The sequence below is a fragment of the Silene latifolia genome, chromosome Y (assembly GCF_048544455.1).
Source record: "Silene latifolia isolate original U9 population chromosome Y, ASM4854445v1, whole genome shotgun sequence".
Lineage (NCBI taxonomy): Eukaryota > Viridiplantae > Streptophyta > Magnoliopsida > Caryophyllales > Caryophyllaceae > Silene > Silene latifolia.
In genome coordinates this window covers 314,357,574-314,369,203 of record NC_133538.1, presented here as the reverse complement: position 1 = coordinate 314,369,203, position 11,630 = coordinate 314,357,574, and the positions used below count along the sequence as shown (strand labels likewise).

At 39.2% G+C, this 11,630-nt stretch overlaps 1 non-coding gene and 1 pseudogene across 1 annotated transcript; both read right to left on the bottom strand.

The window, feature by feature from the left end:
- Window positions 1-514: 514 nt before the first annotated feature.
- LOC141633703 (developmentally-regulated G-protein 2-like) lies at window positions 515-10,152 on the bottom strand (annotated as a pseudogene).
- TRNAF-GAA (transfer RNA phenylalanine (anticodon GAA)) lies at window positions 8,029-8,101 on the bottom strand. Its single transcript has one exon. It is a non-coding gene; the product is annotated as a tRNA-Phe (tRNA).
- Window positions 10,153-11,630: the final 1,478 nt, after the last annotated feature.

The following is an 11,630-nucleotide window of genomic DNA, read 5'->3' as shown; positions in this document are numbered from 1 at the left end:
AACTCATCTAAACCACCTTATCCTTAAAAAAATGTAATGCGATGATAAATAAAAAAAAAAAAAAAAAAAAAAGGTGACCAAAAAAACACATGCTATAAGTAAAAACAAAGAAAAGCGCAACAAAAAGAATGGTCAAATGAAAAAACTCATTGCTGTGAGATAATATGGCACCAGAAACATCTCGGCCATGTCTGATGATTTTACACTCATTATCGTCTGAATCTTATATTCACGGATTCTTATACCGATACTTTTCAGGGATACACCTAAACATCAGAGTGAATTTGTATGCGGCACTTCTGTATTCAACAGTATTTGCTATGTCAAAAAGGTTATTTTCTTATGGAGTCTTAAAGGCAAAATGTGTTAAAAGTTCATACAAAATCTTCAAAAGGACGGTTTCACAATAATTTAGTTTGAGTTAACACTCATACAACGGTGTCGTTCCGTAGTGATTACAGCTGACATTGAGTGCGTAAAATTACAACAAATGACTAGTGGAGCTGGTAATCTGAGAACAAAAATGAGTAATGGGCCGCTCCAATGAGTAATACCTCCTGAAAGATTTTCGATTCAACGTTGTCAACCTCAGGTTTTCCTCGAGAATAAATGAGGAATAACGAACTCATCTTAATTTTTGAGAGGGGCCTTCTTTTGTCTGTCAGAAATTCTTGCCAGGGCATCTGAGTGCGACTTGAATCGCCCTCTCCCCCCTTCATCTATCTCCTGGGAAACATAAATTACGATTTAATTACACAACTACAGAGTAATCAATAAGCAATGCTGGGTTCCATGGGTGAGTTTTTTTACTTGCAACAGAAAAAATGCTACTGCAGAAAATGACGCTTCATGTTAGGGCAGAAATATCCAGAAATATAAATTTTAGAATGGCAGTGTGCAACAGATTCGCATCCGGGATTTGCAGCCAAATCGCATTTAATATATGCTAAAACTTTTGACTGAAATGAAGAAAGCACACTAACCTTCTTTTTAACAATTTGGACAACATCGAGTCCACAGTGCTGAGGATAATGCCTCGCACTAATGCCCCAAACCAGTGCATACTTCAGATCTTTCACCAGCGTTCTGTGTATATGGTTACAGAAATCCTCGACCGTGCAGCCACCCCGATCCTAGAGGCGAATAAGAAAGAAGTATCAAATAAATTAGAAGAATGTCGGCTGTGTGACCAACAGTAATGTTACAAGATCAACAGCCCACACATGGAAAATGGCAGCATAAGCTATAAAGTGTGAACCCTAAACTCCGAATGTGAGATTGAGTGAGTCTTGTATGAGATAGTCTCACGTGAGATCGTGAAACAACTCAGACCCTAATGTACTCATTTAGTTATAGGATTAAGAGGTTAGGTTGGTCAGATCTAAGACCGCCTCAGAAGATTTGTGATAAGACATACCATTGAAAGAACCACAGGGTTCAGAGAAATCTGGTTGCTGGCCTTGAGGCTTTGTATAAACTCTAACTAGTCCCATCTCCTCCCACATCTTTGCCAGTAGTCTATCCAAATTCAGCTGTTCACAAAAAAAAAGGAATTGAACGTCAGTGTCAATCAAAACATAATGTTGTCACAAAGTGCACAACCAAATAACCAATCAACTGTAACAATATATGGACTCTAGGCCTCTAGGGCAAATTCAAATTACTATGTTTGATACTTGAATTGAAGGAAGCTTTTCAGAATGGTACCCTCATATTGGCACTAATGACGATAGAATTTGGTTGCCTGGCTAGCCTGTCAACATCATCGATACCAACAACATCTATCTTGTTGTATACATATACACATTTTATATATTTACGGTTCCCTTCAATCACATCAATGAGATCATCAACTGATGCATCCTCACGGAACAACACCTGGAGCAAGAAGCAAGAAACAAACATTAACTGAATAGGTAAGAAAATTTCGATGTTTTATAAGGCTAGAAAATTCGATATCAACACACGCACAAATCACTGCGCACATCTGAGGGCTCTAGAAATAACATGATTAAGGTAAGAAAATTTCGATGTTCTATAAGGTTGAAAAGTAATGAATGTGCTTACGCTCCTTGACTAATTCTTGAACATCAATATAAGAATCACTGTTGGCACGTTGCCTATATTCCATGTTAAAAGGCAGTAGCAGCAAGTTATAACAGCCTCTTAACAGTTGCATAGGTGGCTTGCCTCTACGAGAATCCACGCCGACGAGTTCTCCCCCCACCCTCCCATAGAGCATAAGACACCCTTTGGCCCTTCTAAAGGTAAAGGTTTGCTTGGGATGCCGGTTAATGTTATGAGGGAATAAAGCTTATCACAAACAGAAAGAGGAACAAGTGGTGATAGTGGATGGTGAAAAGTGGGGGGGTCTATCTATGTTGGCGTAATGCATTACCCCATTAGCACGGAGGGAGATGGGTTATTATGACCACTCTTTATGGGGTAACTATTTTCCTCCCTTCATCAATTTCATCCTCTGCCACCACTATTCTCCATTTTTTTCTTGTTTAGAGGTCTGTAACTCACATAACAATTACCTTCATCCCAAGCAGCCCCTAAGGAGACACGATCTATTTAGAAACCTGGCTTTGGTAGAAGAGCCGAATTCGATAGAAGTTCTTGAAACGCCAATAGTCCTAGCTGACAACCTTAGGGTATTGTTAAGAAACAAATGCACCAATGATAAGTTTCTTATTAGAGCAATAGCTTCACGTCTCCGACGGAACCTATACAAGGGTCCTTACAAGAAAATATACCGCAGAAAGAGATATATATACCATGAAGGAAGGCTAGTGAGAAGATATTTCCTTTCACTAAATTTTACATCAGAAAAGAAACAAAGCTTAATCATAAATCTATAGCAAAGGAGTTGCTTCCTAGACCCGGGTGTAGTGATAAGTATGTGAGGGTTGCTAGGTCGTCGCCCGGAAGCGACGCGCCATCTTTACATCTGGGGGTGGTGTTAAATAGGCAAGGGTGCGCTACATCTTCTAGACCCGGGTGTAGTGAAAAATATGCAAGGGTTGTTAGGTCGTCGCCCAAAAGCGGCGCGCCACCTCGAAGTATGGGTGTGGTGTCAAATAGGTTTGGATCTAGGAAGCATGGTCAAGAGCGGGTAAAGAAATCAGGACATGACTCTAGGAAGGGTAGTAGGTTACGGTTTGGTACTTGGAATGTTGGCTCTTTGTGGGGAGATTAGCCGAGGTAGGGGAGGTTATGAAAAGGAGGAGAGTGCATATAATGTGTCTACAAGAGACAAAGTGGGTCGGAGATAAAGCAAGGGTGATAGCGCCTTGGGGTTATAAGCTTTGGTACACGGGTAAAGACAAAAGTCGTAATGGAGTGGGTATTGTCATTGATAAAGATTACATTGATGATGTGGTAGAAGTATCGAGAAAGAGTGATAGGATTATGAGTATTAAGCTTGTAGTCGGGGATGAGGTGGTGACGGTTATAAGCGCTTACGCACCTCAAGTAGGTTTGGATGCTTCTTTTCGACGAGCCTTCCGGGGAAGATTTGGAAGAGGTTGTAGAACGAGTCCCTATTGGAGAGAAATTGATCATTGGTGGTGACCTCAATGGGCATGTGGGTACTAGTCGAGTTGGCTTTGAGAACATTCATGGGGGTTTTGGGTTCGGGGAGAGAAATGAAGCAGGAAGTGACATATTAGATTTTGCTTTGGCATATGACTTGGGTATAATGAACACTTGGTTCGAGAAAAGACATTCTCATTTGGTGACTTATAGAAGTGGAGGTAATGCTAGTCAAATTGACTTCCTTTTGGTAAGGAATGTGTGGAGGAAAGAGTACACCGATTGCAAGGTCATACCCGGGAAAAGTGCCGCAACACAACATAGACTAGTGGTTCTTGATTTTCGGGGTAAGAGAGACTTGAGGAAGAGAAAGATAACCGGTGAGGCACGGATCAAGTGGTGGAAGCTACAAGGGGGAAACCAACAAGCGTTTTTGGATAAGGTTGGACGTAGCGATATTTGGTCGGATTGCGAGGAGAAAGATATTGATGCAACGTGGGATAAATTGGAGCATGTTGTAAAGGATTTGGCGAGGAGGTATTAGGGGAATCTAAAGGGAATAGACCATCAGTAAGGACACATCTTGGTGGAACGATGTGGTGAGACAAGCGATAAAGACTAAACGTGAATGCTATAAGGTTCTGGGGAAATGCATGAGTGATGAGAACTTTGAAAAGTACAAGGAGGCTAGACGAGCCGCTAAAAAGGCCGTACGGGATGCGAGGGCAAAAGTTAACCAAGAAGTGTATGCCAGGTTGGACACGAGAGAAGGAGAGAAGGATATCTATAAACTGGCTCGCATAAGAGACCGAAAGACGAGAGATATTGGGAGAGTTAGGTGTGTGAAAGATATGGACGACAAGGTTCAGTTCGGGATAACGAGATAAAGGCTAGATGGAGTTCTTACTTTGATAATTTATTCAATGGACATCGGGAACAAGGTTTTGGGGATGTAGAGGTAACACCAAGCATGGTTAATCGGGAATTTGTGCGTAGAATACAAAAGAGTGAAGTTAGAAAGGCGTTAAGGAAGATGGGGTCAAAGAAAGCAGAGGGACCGGATGGTATACCCATAGAAGTTTGGAGGTGCTTCGGGGAGAAAGGGATTGAATGGGTAACCATGCTCTTCAACAAGATTTGGAGGAGCAACCAGATGCCATCGGCTTGGAGGAAAAGCACTCTTGTCCCTTTGTACAAGAACAAAGGTGATGTCCAAGAGTGTTCCAATTATCGGGAAATTAAACTTATGAGTCATACAATGAAGTTATGGGAGCGGGTAATCGAGCAAAGGCTTAGGAGATATGTAGACATCTCGGAAAACCAATTTGGATTTATGCCCGGGAGATCGACTATGGATGCGATTTTTATCATGAGACAGTTGATGGAATACCATCGGGCAAGAAGAAGGATTTGCATATGGTTTTTATTGACTTGGAAAAGGCATATGATAGGGTACCAAGAGAAGTACTTTGGTGGGCTTTGGCGAGAAAGGGTGTGTCGCGAAAATATATTGACCTCATAAAGGACATGTATGAGGGGGCTAGTGCAAGTGTTCGCACTAATGTTGGGAGAACGGAAGAATTTCCTATTACCATCGGGGTGCATCAAGGTTCCGCACTTAGTCCTTTTCTCTTTGCTATAGTTATGGATGAGTTGACAAGGGATATTCAGGACGACATCCCTTGGTGTATGATGTTTGCTGATGATATTGTGTTGATTGATGAGACAAAAGAGGGGGTGGAGAGAAAGTTGGAATTGTGGAGGCAGACTTTAGAGACTCGAGTAAGACTGAGTATTTGAGGTGTCAGTTCACTAAGGTGGCGGGGTTGAGATCGACAGAGGCGGGGAGTATTATTTTCGATGGGAATGTTGTTGAGGGTTCGGATTTCTTCAGATATCTAGGATCTATTATTCAAAAAGATGGGGAGTTAGACGGAGATGTGGCTCACAAAATTAAAGCGGGATGGTTGAAATGGAAGAGTGCTTCAGGGTTTCTATGCGATAAAGATATGCCCCAAAGATTAAAGGGAAAATTTTATCGCACGGCAATTAGGCCTGCCCTACTTTACGGCTCCGAGTGTTGGGCCGTGAAACATTGTCACATTCAAAAGATGAGTGTGGCGGAGATGCGCATGTTGAGGTGGATGTGCGGACATACAAGGAAAGATCGGTTAAGGAATGAGGTGATTAGGGAAAAGGTAAAAGTGGCGCCAATAGAGGACAAGATGATGGAAAACCGACTAAGATAGTTTGGCCATGTGAGAAGGAGACCTATGGACGCCTTTTGATTAGGAGGTTGGAGACTTGGAGAACGAGAAAAAGGTCCCTAGAGGAGAGAGGAAGACCGAGACAGGACATGGTTGAGAGTGATAGAGCACGATATGAGAGTTCGGGGACTTGAGGAGAGTATGGTGACGGAGAGGGCACAATGGAGGGAAAGGATACATGTGGATTTTTAGTATTTGATGTTTTTTGACAGATTTAGTGTTTTTTTTATTTATTTAATTTAAAGAAATTAATTTATTTATTTTTCTCTCCTTTATTACACACTTTTTCAACAACCACTTTCTTATAGATTTTACCTGGTTCATTCCGGATCCTTAACTCTATTTCGGTTTTTAAAAATCGTTTTAACCTTTTCTCTCGATTTAAATTTTAAGTTTTTATAAAAGAAAGACGGAATTCGATTTTAAAACCCCTAAGCTCACCTTGACTTTCCATTACATTTTCGTTCTCCCTTTTGTTTTTTATCTTCCCATTTTTATTCGCATTTTGAGGCGTGCGTTCACCCATAGACGGTTCGAAATGATGATTCATGTCAGCCGACCCCAAATCATTTTGGGATTAAGGCTCTGATGTTGTTGTTGTTGTTGTTGTTGTCACAGTAAAGTTTAAGATAATACCTCTGCATTATGGATCTTATATTCGTGGATAATCTGGTAGCAAAGCTTCTCATCAACATGGGTCAAAGGCATTGTACTGTTATTTTGAAGTATATCTGACAATGAACCACAAGTTAGCACGACGAGCAAGAATTTAGTTGAACGCATACTTCCTCGTATCAAGTTGAGGTCAATTAAAAAAAACAATAACATATTTTCATTGGAACGAGTGATGAATACATCGGTCTCATTTGTAAACAGCACGAAGCACCAACAGCTACATGTGCGAGAACCAATTGACTGAAGCAAGAACTAAAATATCAGCATGCAGTAGAAAAGAATCCAGTGCTGTGGAGCCCAAAGAAAATGATGAAATATTCTTGTTTATGACTCACTCTTGCAAAAAAGCTAGATGAATCATACAGAAAATGCCAGGTAAAATCTTTATGTATTGGGCCATTGGCAGTAGTATCCAAACATGGCTGAGTAAATTGACTTGGAATTCACTTAGCAAAATATGAAAAAAGAGAGTATTACGTTAGGGGGCTTCTTGTTGAGACGCAGTCCCACAGCTTCCAGTTCCCTTGTCAATATCTGTCGATGTCCCTCACTCTAAAGCAAACACGACAGAATAGATAAATAAATAATTGTATCAAAAACCATCAACTAACGACTAGTGAACAAAATACCAAAAATAAAAAAGCCTCATTTTATGGGGGTGGAAGAATCTCACACATTGACAAAGTGAGTGGTAAAGGTACTGCTTAAAATCACTCTATCAGGTACAAGGCGCACTAAAGGGGATCACTTTTATGTTTCTGAAAAATTCGCTCAAATTCATAGACCAAATACTTAAACAAGCATCCACAGTATCAGTAACTTACTTTTGAAGCATCAAGAACCATAAGTACAAGATCAGATGATTTGGCCACAGCAATAACCTAAAATAAGAAAAATTGTCAAATACCTAAAAGTTACCAAAAGGGGTAATATTGACAAGAACCAGCCATGCAGTTTTTAGAAAACAATATCCATGTATCTCATAGTGATTTCGGTGATCCTTGAGTTCCCGGTTAATGGGATCAAGTTACCATCTATACACTAAAAGATACATGTAGTAGCACTAGAGCTGTTTCATTCACCTGCCTTCCACGCCCCTTCCCTTCAGAAGCACCCTCAATAATTCCAGGCAAATCAAGCAGCTGAATTTTGGTGTCGTAGTGAATAATCCCAGGAATGCATGTAAGTGTTGTAAATTCATAAGAGGCGGCTTCAGAATGGGTTCCAGTCAACGTGGTTAGGAGTGTAGATTTTCCCACACTGCAGAAAGAAAGAGAATAATCAGGAACATGTGTAATAGTTTCCTTCATCTAAGTCTTTACCACATGTGAATACAAGAAAAGAATCTGGGAATCACCCAATAGCAGCAAAAAATTAAAACCCTAAAAAAAGGGTTTCTTTTTTAAACTATCTACCCATCCAGTTTTTAGATAGATGGGGTATTTCGCACGATAACTAGCTAAATAACTTACTTATGTGTCATGATCTCGACTTGTATATCGACTCATAGTCGTCAATTTCTAGGTATAGAATAAAAAAAACACAAATGTGCCAGGTACCAGATTTGAACTGGTGACACGAGGATTTTCAGTCCTCTGCTCTACCAGCTGAGCTATCCCGACCATTCCCTTTTCTGGTGCATCATCTCCCCATTTTACGAGATAACTTGGGTTTGTGTCAATTAGAATCACATTTTTAAATGACATCATTATAATCGAATATATTCTTCCAGATAGATAACCTTGGAAAACCAATAAGTGCGACACGTCCATGTCCAAACTTTGTAACTTCAAAACCATCTCCTCCTCCACTGGATCCCTAATCGAAAGTTCAACGAGCAATTAGAAACAAGGATGAAACAAATCCCCGGATCAAAGGACGTGAGGCATTGAAAAGGGAGAGTATGTTGTTATAGAGAAAGGCAACATTGATAAAAACATACTTTAGGAGGCTCTAACAGTTGGGTTCTCAGCTTTGCTATCTTTGCTTTCAGTTGACCCAAATGATATTCTGCAAAGAATATTATAAGAACCTTAAGCATAAAGAAGTACAAAGAACAAATAAAATATGTGTATCACAGACAGACATAACCCAACTAAATAAACCTTACATAGTGACTATTACGGCCTGAACTCTAGCAAAAAAAAAAAAAAACTTAAGAGCGCTTTATAAGGCAGAGAAGAAGAAAGGGTACTAGCGATACTAGACCAAAGCAAGATGACAAAGGATGTCAAACATTATTGTATTTCTGTTTTACTTCCATGTATTACAACAAGAAGTTGCCACTCAGTCCAAAATAAAGACAACCCGATAAAAAAGAGCGAACAGCATCAATCCTGCAAGATCCCCATCATGAAATACACACCTGTGGCTTTATTTTTCTGTGTCCGAGCCATTTCGGCTTCAATTTCCTTGATCCTTTCTATGATCCCCATTGTTCCTGGATTTCAAATAGATCAACGGCTTCTGATGCTGAAAATTAGTGAATTATTAGAGATATGCTGAGGAAAGTATATTATTAACAAACACTGAACAGAATGTCGCTTCCATTTGCTCTTGTTGCTACTACAAAGAGTCACCGAGACACAATAGAAGTTTATATTTCTAACCAAACACACCTACATCAAGACTTTGCTTGATAGAAAATTATGAGGGATGGAGGAGAGGGCGATGGAGGGTGGGCAGAGAGAGAGAGAGAGAGAGAGAGAGAGAGAGAGAGGGAGGGGGGGGGGGGGAGCATGGATGTTTTACTTACAAATCTGTCCTTCGTTGATTCAGCTTGGAGAAAGAATATGGATCCCCCATTTCCCTCAACCCAACTAGCTAAACAAAGAGAAAATTGCCCCCTGTGTCCCCCACCAAATCCCTCCATCTAAAAGGGTAACTGGTTAAGAAGCCTTAATACTGCTCACCAAAGAGTCAAAGACACAATACAAGCTTCAAACATGCCCGCGATACACATAGAAGTTTGCTCTCCACAAACTCGTAACTTCCCGCACAAAAGACCAGTTTATGCACCACAAGAGCATAATCCCGTGGGTCTTGTTACCAGCTTCAAATTCCCACAGACGAAAGATAAAACCCGAGTGATTGTGCAGGCGAATCAACATTGATATCGGTCTAAATAGTAGGATTATACATTATCAATCTCAAACGAACCGAATATCTCATCCACTCGATCTAAAGGAATCAGATTTCTAATTAAACTCAAGAACATCAATCAGCATTCAGACTTTCAGAACAATCACACTGAAATACACTCAAAGTTATGATTTTTCTCTTCGAAAAAAGGGGCAACAATCTTTTCAACGACAAATCAACTTAAACTAATCCTACATCTTTACTGCTCCACAATGTCAGTACGATTGAAAATAAATCAATTATTACAATCAACAGTAATTTAAAAAAAAATCAGCTTATCAAACATTGAAACTCATTAAACATACAATCAAGAGCACTAGTTGATCAAAAATGACATGAATTAGGGATTTACGAGGCTTGATTTTGCAGGAATTTAAGAGAGTGTTTAATCGAAATCGAACCGAAACCGAAACGAAAAAGAAAAGAGAGGAATAAAGAGATTAAAACCTGAAGATTAGAGTAATCCAATCCAAGTGCAATGAAGATGACTGGGGAACTATGGATGAGGGTTTGGGAATTTGCGGAAATTAGGGTCTCGTTTGGTTGCCATACGGGAATTAATATCCCATGATTTTACAAAACACGTGAATTGGCCAATTCATGTGAATTGCCCAAAACTCGTTTGGTTGACATCCTGAAATTAAATGACGTGAGTTTTTTCAATTACCAGGGAGGGCTAGGTAATTAAACTCCTCCATTATGGAGGAGTTGGGAATTCATGGGAAAAAGAAAATCCCATGATTTGGGGTAACCAAACATCCCTCATTTTTCCAAATCATGGGATTTTCCAATTCACCCATTTTTGAGAGGGCAACCAAACGAGACCTAGGTTTTACACCAATTCCATGTTTTTTTTTAATACCCATAAAAAATCTAGTTTTAACTAAAAAAATAAAAATATTTTCCTAAAATATTTTCCTAAAAGAATCTAGTTTTTTTTTTGCGGAACTTAGGTTTTACACCAATTCCATGTCTTATGGGTACTCTAAATGTGGCACTCGATCGAGTAAGTGCGTATTACGGGTTGTTTTAGACTTGTTTTGCTAATAACGCAAGATTAATATGAAAGGCTTTCGTCATTATTCTTAGAGTAAATTATTAATAACTCCCTTTTAAAATACACTTTTTAAAACTTACTCCCTTTTAAAAAAAAGTTTAAAAATTACACCCAAAATATTGCAAAAATTTAAAAATTGCTACCAAACCCCTATATTTGCATTTTTATGACAAAAATACCCCTTATTTTTTTAAAAATTTTCATATTACTACCCAACTCCATTACAACTATGCCCACCCTTCAACCACCCAAGGACTCCACAGCTAACCACCACAATCATCCGCCAAACTTCACCACCGTACTCGTTATATAAGAAATAAAATAAGGGGCATTTTTGTCATAAAAATGTAAAAGTAGGGGTTTGGGAGCAATTTCTAAATTTTTGCAATATTATGAGTGTAATTTTTAAACTTTTTTTTTTAAAAGGGAGTAAATTTTAAAAAGTGTATTTTAAAAGTGAGTTGTTGATAATTTACTCTTATTCTTAATCATTTTTACTTCTTAAAACCTTTCAAGAGAAGAGAAAAGAGTTACGCAGTTCGCATTCGTCACGTTATTAACAAATCCCAAAGGCTAAGGTGGTTGGATCGTCGTGCTCTTTACGCCGTTGTAATCGTTGGGTCAAGGGTAAGCTTATTGTAGAATTTTAATAGTATTTCGTTGAGTTTGGTTAAAACCCTAATTGGGTAGATTTGGGGGGGTTGGGTGCATTGTATGGATTGGGTGATAATTATATGAATATGTGTTATAGGAGGAGGATTCGTAGAGGGACATTTCTGTTTAGCTGTTGTGACGATCTTGTGGTTGCTATTCCAGGTAGGGTTTCCCTACTTAGTATTGTTTACGTGGCATTGTTGATTGTTGGTGATTGTTTTATTGTTGTTGATTGATTATTATAAAGGAATTGGTATTTGGTGATTGTGATTGTATAATGTGATTGTTGTATAACTGTC